This window comes from Sphaeramia orbicularis, chromosome 19 (assembly GCF_902148855.1).
Source record: "Sphaeramia orbicularis chromosome 19, fSphaOr1.1, whole genome shotgun sequence".
NCBI classification, from domain to species: Eukaryota; Metazoa; Chordata; class Actinopteri; order Kurtiformes; family Apogonidae; genus Sphaeramia; species Sphaeramia orbicularis.
Window position 1 is genome coordinate 31,614,718 of NC_043975.1, and position 8,450 is coordinate 31,623,167.

The window sequence follows — 8,450 nt, forward strand, 5'->3', positions numbered from 1 at the left end:
TGTTTAGAAATTTGGACCAGCAACTTGTAGTTTGGGGACCCAAGGAGTAACAGTTAAATTCCCTGGAAAGGCAGATAAATTGCAGGTTGATGTGCCTTTGAGCCAGGCACTTTATAGGTTCAAGCCCAAGCTGACACAATAATAGATCTGTTCATTGTTAGTTTTTTTTCTGATGACTGCTATTTGTATCTTTGTCTTGCACCTTTATTCTCTGCATCATCCTGATTTCTAACTGTTAAAAGCTTTATTTTGATATAAAATTGTCTCTAGTCTAAATGAGACATTCACAACTTAGTGGATGTGTGTTAAGAAAAATAAGAACCATGCATATTTATAATTTTTTGTTGTGTATGCATGGCCATTTGATATTTTTTTGTATTCCATTTCAACATTTTGTCTGGTAAGGATGAAGGATGAAAACCCACTTTTTCCTTGACCATTTGTTAGGGTTTGCAGATATCAATTAGTAAGGATGTGCCCTTACGGACATCAAATAGTCTAATAAAATAATATACTCATACCTATATCAGGCGAGGTGGCCGAGTGTTTAAGGGGATGGACTGTTAATCCATTGTGCTCTGCATGCATGGGTCCAAATCCCGTCCTTGTCAACAACTCACTGCAATGATCTTGTGGTGTCATGGTGCTGTTTGTCCCATTTATAGTCAACACTTGCTGACTATTCCCACAACATGCTGAGGCACTTAACTCCCCTCCCTGGATGCCATTTTTATAAACATTTTCCAGTTTGAAATGTCAAATATATTAAATGCATTTATGCAGACACAGCCATTATCTTGTATTGCATGTACCAGTTCCCACAATAGCCCTCTGCTAGTCTGGAGTCAATCTGACTGATAAAGAGATGTAAGATGTGTTGTGAGAATCTCAGGCATTAAAATATGATCCAAGCAGGGGTGGATGACCTGCAGTCACAGAGGGCTGGAGTTAGTGAAGGCCAAGCTGACACAATAGTCAGTTAGTTTATTTCTGATGACTGCTGTTCGTTCTCTGTGTTGTACCTTTATTCTCTACATCATCCTGATTTCTAACTCATTTTTGATATGAAATTGTCTCTAGTCCAACTTAGACATCCATGTGTTAAGAAAAATAAGAACCGTGCATATTAATAACTTTTTAGTTATTGTGTATGCATGGCCATTTGATAATTTTTTTTGTATTCCATTTCAGTTTAGCATTTTGTCTGGTAAGAATTAAGGATGAAAACAATTTTTTCTTGACCATTTGTTCATGTTTGCAGATATCAATTAGTGAGGATGTGCCCTTACTGATATCAAATAGTCTAATAAAATAATGAAACTGTAATCATATCAGACGAGGTGGCCGAGTGGTTAAGGCGATGGACTGCTAATCCATTGTGCTCTGCACACGTGGGTTCAAATCCCATCCTCGTCGATAATGTTCTTGTGGTGTAATGGCTACTGTTTGTCCCATTTATACTCAACACCGGCTGACTGTTCCACATGACAGGAAGAGAAATTGTAAATTCTTAGGCTTCACTTCAACCTCCCTCCCTGGGTGCAATGGGGTCAAGAGGCTTTGTTATTAGAGTCAACATTAGGGCATAAAAGTTTGAAGAAGTGACTTGTGACCCAAGGAGTACTGGCTTAATTCCTAGGCTGACAAATTGTTACTTGATACGCCCTTAAGCAAGGCACTTAACCCCCCTTCCAATTTTCTCCGTGGGTGCCTGACATGGCAGCCCACTGCTCCCAGTCTGCAGTATGTGGTGTGTTCCTGCATGTTCAGCTAGTGATGGGTTGATATTGTTTACTGAAAAGTGAGCTTACATAAAACAGGTCATTGGTAAGGGGGTACATAAGACAGGTCGTAGTTCAGGGGGAACATAAGACAGGTCATTGGTAAGGGGGTACATATGACAGGTCATTGGTAAGGGGGTACATAAAACAGGTCGTAGGTCAGGGGGTACATAAGACAGGTCATTGGTAAGGGGGTACATAAGACAGGTCGTAGGTCAGGGGGTACATAAGACAGGTCATTGGTAAGGGGGTACATAAAACAGGTCGTAGGTCAGGGGGTACATAAAACAGGTCGTAGGTCAGGGGGTACATAAGACAGGTCATTGGTAAGGGGGTACACAAGACAGGTCGTAGCCAAGCTGACATAATAGATCTGTTTATTGTCCCATTGTTTCTGATGACAGCTATTCATATCTTTGTGTTATACTTTTATTGAATTGTTGCTGTGCAGTGTTCGTGAACCCTCGGGAACAAGCATTGCGCATTCCGGTACTCTGGAAGTGTCGCTTCGGGGGGAAGTCTGAAGAAAGCAGTTCGGACCCTTAAATTGTGTATTTTCAAAATGTAGCTTGCTCGAACCATTTTTCCAGGATCTCCTACCCCACCTCTAATAATTCTGATTTCTAACTGTTAAATGCTTTATTTTGATATAAAATAGTCTCTAACTTAGTGGATGCATGTTAAGAAAAATAAGAACTGTGCATACTTCGTACTTTTAGTTTATTATGTGTGCATGGCCATTTGTTACTGGCCTGTTACTTTTTTGTATTCCATTTCAGTTTAACATTTTGTTTGACAAGAATGAAGGACAAAAACCCAATTTTTCCTTAACTATTTGTTTTGCTGAGAAAAAACTAAAACATGAAAATTTAAAAAAATGTATTAGAAAATTTCATTTTCTCCTAGTTTCTGAAGTGAATTTCATTGTTTTGCAGCCAATCCTTTTCAAATAAAAATGGCATCCATAAAAGGCAGATTACCATGTTTTGTTTTCATTCAACACAAAAGGGATGAAAACAATCAGTCACACACACAGTTTTATCCCCCACTGTTACACCATACCATACCATACCATACCATACCATACCATACCATACCAACTTTATTTATAAATCACTTTAAGAACTTTACAGCTGGCCAAAGTGCTGTACACAAATCATAAAACAAGGAAGTAAATAAGTAAAACAGTGCTAACACAGGGTGCAAAGTGGGCTAAGAACAACAAAATACAACCATCATAAAAACAAAGACAAATTGCCAACGAGAAAAAGTGTGTTTTTAGACGTGCTTTTAAAACAGGCAGAGACTGAGCCTGCCTAACATTTTGGGGCAACAACAAAAAAGGCACAGTCCCTGTGAAGCTTCTTTTTTGTTTTTGGAATCACAAGCTGCAGCTGATCTACTGACCTGAGAGCACGAGAGGGGGTGTAGGGGTGGATCAGTATAGCCATACTGCATGCATAGTTTGCAATGGCATAGATATGCATTACGTTTGTTTTCAAGAAGACGCATTGGAAGCTGACGATGCTTTTAAATAGACCTGCAGGCCTAAAAATAAATAAAAATAAAAATCCCTTTGAGTATTCTCTCGGTTTTCAGAATGAAACTGTATTTAAACTGAAACTGCAACATTTACTGGTATTTTGCATTCTAAATAGATCTGTATTCCACTGCAGCCTCACTGTTCATAGTCATCATGCCCACACTTCAAGTAAATATGACACATGGTGTTTATGGAACTATCATCGGCAGCACCGCGATTGCATCATTACTCTACAACTACTTTCCCTCCTGTTGAACTATGTTGGTTGAATGTCAAATCTGCCTGATCCATGAAAAATGGCTCAGTTGCGCAACTGGAGAAATGAAGATGGGTTTCGGATCCTCTACCGGCTCAGTATACGGCATAAAATAGGTTCTGGTTCTTTATGCGCCTTAGAGGGGCGAGGTGGAAGAGTGGATGTATGACTGCTTTGTACAAAATCAGATATCAAGAGGCACAATAATATGAAAAACTGAAAATACACAAGGGTCTTCTCTCTTTCAGTGTGTGTGAGATGCTGTGAATGAGATCTCAGGAGAAAGAGCACAGAAGAGGATATGAGCATCAAGTAGTGGAAGGGGAGAAAGAATGTGCTCTGCCTGACCCCTTTTTCAGCATCAACAACTACACACACGCACACACACACACGCACACACACACTCACATTTGAAATTCATGACCAAAAGTTTGGAAAAGAGTCATTCACATATTCTACTGATACTTTCCCCACAGCGCTGTACGCTTTAACACACTGCTCACCAAACCTGTTTTACCCCGTGGTAGGAAAACCAATCATGTCCAACAACTATTCGATTGTCAAACTTGTCCTTTGCCAAGACCACAAACTTTACTCTGCTTTTTCATATCTCTTATGTTCTGCTAAAAATTCCAAAGTCACCTCTCCACAACATTATCGCTTATGCTCCCTTCTGCAAATTAAACAGAGTCCCCTGAAAGAGATTCAAGACAAACTTTATTCATTGACAATGGCCAACTTTAATTCAGCTGAGTCATTTTTTAAGGGCATCTTCTTTTCCATATTCCTGTTCTGGGGTCTTCTGTTCCCTTGACAGACATTTTCCTGCCTAATTATTACAACATCTGGGACATTGCACAGTTGTCATTTGTGTGGTACGTGTTTAGACAGAATGCAAAGTCAATTCTATTCAGAAAAATGAGAGGAGCCAAGATTTTTAAAAAACATTTTTTCATCTATACAGAATAAGCAAGATTCGCATGTTTGTTTGTTTTTTCAACTCAAGAAGCATGTTCAACCCATACATTTTTTGTTGCACAGGGGCAAAACTGCATCTGTTGGCGGTCATTTCTTTGACTTTGCATGCAAAGGTGTATTGCCTTGAATTCCTCATGCATTCAGTCTGAACGTACATTGAGGGTGCTACAAAACTATATTTCTGTGGCACTTCTCCTGAGTATCATCTGTGTATCCAAAGCCAACTGGAGATCATGCTAAATTTACAATAGTGAGTCTATGTGTCAGGTGGTGCAGTGTGGAGTTTGCATGTTCTCCATGTTTGCGTGAGTTCTCTCCAGCATAGAGTAATAATGAGTAATAATACTTCACTACTGTACTCAAGTATGTTTTCAGTGAATTTGTACTTTACTCATATTTTATTCTATTTACTTCCACTTTTACTTCACTACATTTCCTAACTCAATTGCATACATCTACTAACATGCATTTTTAATACATAGTATCATTGCTCATTACAAAAAATAAATTAAAATAAATTTGGTGTTTTAACTACTAAGATTACCAGTGACTGCAACAAAGTCAGGAAGCTGATTTGCGCAAGTACAAATGACGGTCCACACTCAACCTGTAATCGACAATCTGTTGATGTGAGCAACAGCGTAATATTCAAACTTCTGACTGCCTTCGGTTGTTATTAAAGTTTACCTGTACTTTGGCTTTCATTACTTGAGTACATTTAATTGTAGATTACTTGATATACTTAAGTACAGTAAATACTAGATACTTAAAGACTTTAACTTGAGTAGCATTTCAGTTAGTGACTTGAACTTCTACCAGAGTCATTTTTGGTAGGGTACCAGTACTTCTGCTAAAGTGTGACTTTCCAGTATTTTATACAACACTGGTCCTAAGACATGCACCTGAAAGGGAGAAATGGTTTCAAAATTGTCAAAGTTCTGCCTCCTTCCTCATTAATGACAATCTTGTAGTGTCACTGGAAAGGCCTCTGGTGAATGAATTCCTCCCCCCTGGTGGATTGTCTGTGTACTGCATGTATCTAATTATATACATCAGGTTTTTCAAGAAAAAAAATATCACTGATCATGTAGAGGGCTTCAAAACTCATGTATCAAATATGATACATTTGGCGTTATAGGGTTCATTTAGTGTCATTTGTAGCTTCATATTTTAGCCTAACTTGGCAAATTTGAATGGTTGATGTATTGATAAACTCTTATGCATTCAGTGTTTTTATGAGAAGCCTTATAATTGCCTTATTTTGTACATTTGTTCTGTTACAAAAGCATTCTTACTTTTGTTTAATATTTCCATCTAACTTGAAACTGCACAAAAACAAATGAACAAAACAAATCCACCGAACAGATTGGGTAGGGTGTGTGTGTGGGATTCAAGGCTTTGACAGAATTTTGTTCTTCACAATGGAAAAGGGCTGGAAGTCAATGGTAGTCATTTTAGTTCAGCTCTTATGAATACTGTGCTGTTTGGCTGGGATCATCTGTTTTGGTATAAACTGACTTATTTTGCTTTGAGAGACAGTAACAGGGGTTATACTTGTGTTTGTGGGGACGGCAGTAGATGCTGCAGCAGTGGGATGGACAGTTCTGATGTGACTCTTTGTGGTGGAACTTGCTCTTCATGTTATTTTCATTTAACAGTGAAGTGTCACTCATATTTTCATGTTGTCGTGATGTGCATGGACGCCATGCTATCCAATCATAATGAAGGAAGGAAGGAAGGCTGGATGGATGGATGGATGGATGGATTTACATATTTTATATTTGTATAGTGCTTTTTAATATACTCAAAGACACTTAACATATGTTAAAACTAATGCTGTCAAACCATTAAAAATGTTAACCAGATTAATCACAGGGTTGCTGTGGATTAATTTAGATTAATCACAATTAAATATAATCATTTTTAATCTATATTAATTGCGTTTCATTTTGCATGAGCAAACACACTCAAGAAAGAAGGGAATATATATGCAGTTTGTTGTTTGTTGCAGTTTGTTGCAAGGTGGGCAACGCGTTAGCTGAGGTGCTAGCAGAATCCCAGACTAATGTATGCTTCGTGTTAATGTGGTATTTTAAGTTCCTTCGCTGAAAAGAAAACTCCTTCCTGCAGAGTGTGCATAATACTTTAGGTCAGTCGACTGTTCCATCTTGTTTTTTTTGTACCCATTTATTCATGCACGACGCTAACTCTACTTGGACAAACTGCCTGAAATGCATTGGCAGAGATGTTCAGAGTCATTCTGGGTTAATTGCATTAAAATGTTAAATCGGATTAATCACGATGTTGGATTAATCTGCGTTAATGCATTAATTTTGACAGCCCTAGTTAAAACAAAAGAAGAATATACAATATTCACTCATCCAACCATCCATCCATTTTCAGAACCATAGTCTTATGATGTACATGTTCTTACAGTGTGTTTTATAGATGTACATATTCTTTCGTGTTTTTATATTTTTATTTAGCTGAGAACTACCTGTAAGCAAAATGTCATTATGTGCACATAATGACATTAAACATTCCTGAATTGAATCTTGAACCTTAGACCTCATGGGGTTAATGGGGGTGACAATATTCAAGAATATAGAGGTAAAAACAATATCATGAAATCAACAAAACAATCATAAATCAATCATACCAAAACCCATCTAAAACATAATACATGTACAAGTAATACACATATCCCACATCATTCTAAAACGGTGAGTTTTGAGAACTGATTTGAATAATGGCAATGAATTGGTTCCAGAGAGAGGGAGCATTTATGTAGACGGGTTAATTTGTCAGCGCTTCTCTCATGTCAGTCTGAATTGCCCCTGGAGGTGAATGTGAGACTGAATGGTTGTTAGTGTGTATATAACAGCCCTGTGATGACCTGAAGACAGATCCAGGCTTCACCCGGTGGTAGTCGGGATAGACTCCAGGACCCCCATGACCCTCCAGAGGACTAAGCAGTTCAGAAAATGTGAAGCTTTAAAAGGAAACAGAAGTTGAAATCCCATATTTCTTTTCTTAAAAGAAGATACAAAGAATGCACACCTTTTAAAAACTTTGTATTTTTAAAACTCTGATCTCTACTTATGTCACTTATACTGTATGTCTCTTATATAAATACTCTAATTCTCTGTCTAAACATTGGCTTCTGCTGTATTAGCTCATTGACGTGATGCTGATTTTGACAAATTAGAGTGTGAAGCATTTCCAAGTGACTGTTTCTATAGAGAATATGTCAGTACATGTGTGTCTCTGAAGAATCTATGTGTAGGTGGAGGAGCCTATGGGCATAAATAATGTGCATTATGTTTATGTATCTAAGTATTTTGTTTATTCTCTAGCTGTATTGATGCGTCCGTATGTGTGTGTATCTCACTGAGCTGAATGCTGTGTCTTCGTGTTGTCCCTTTCCTCCTTATAATCTTGTGCAGAATAAATCAGTTGGGTGCCAGAGAAGGAGCAAATCTTCTAGAAACTCAAGGATATCCTTTCCTCACAGTAAGAAGTAGCTTTTATAACAGAGAGAATATCCAAGCTGTCACCACAAAACCTGATGAATCACCACAATCTCCATGTCATCGCTACTTCAAAGATGCATTATCCATATCCTTAAAATAAGTCAAACCAATTCACATCCAATCGTGCAATACAGAGATAACACTAGATACCATGCCCTTAAAAATGTGACCTTATGCTTACTTTTTATAATTGTCAACTTTTCCCTTAAATGGACCAAAACCACCAATTTATTTATGCGTTCATGCAAAACATGAAATTGATTTTGCGACAGAAATGGAGGATTCACTGACAGCTCGTGACTAACAGATTACAGCGGATGTTCCTGCCATCTCTACTGTTTTTCAGCACCAACTGATGC

At 38.0% G+C, this 8,450-nt stretch overlaps 2 non-coding genes across 2 annotated transcripts; both read left to right on the plus strand.

Moving 5' to 3' along the window:
* Positions 1 to 529: 529 nt before the first annotated feature.
* trnan-guu (transfer RNA asparagine (anticodon GUU)) lies at positions 530 to 611 on the plus strand. The gene has a single exon. It is a non-coding gene; the product is annotated as a tRNA-Asn (tRNA).
* Positions 612 to 1,334: 723 nt separating this feature from the next.
* trnas-gcu (transfer RNA serine (anticodon GCU)) lies at positions 1,335 to 1,416 on the plus strand. Its single transcript has one exon. It is a non-coding gene; the product is annotated as a tRNA-Ser (tRNA).
* Positions 1,417 to 8,450: the final 7,034 nt, after the last annotated feature.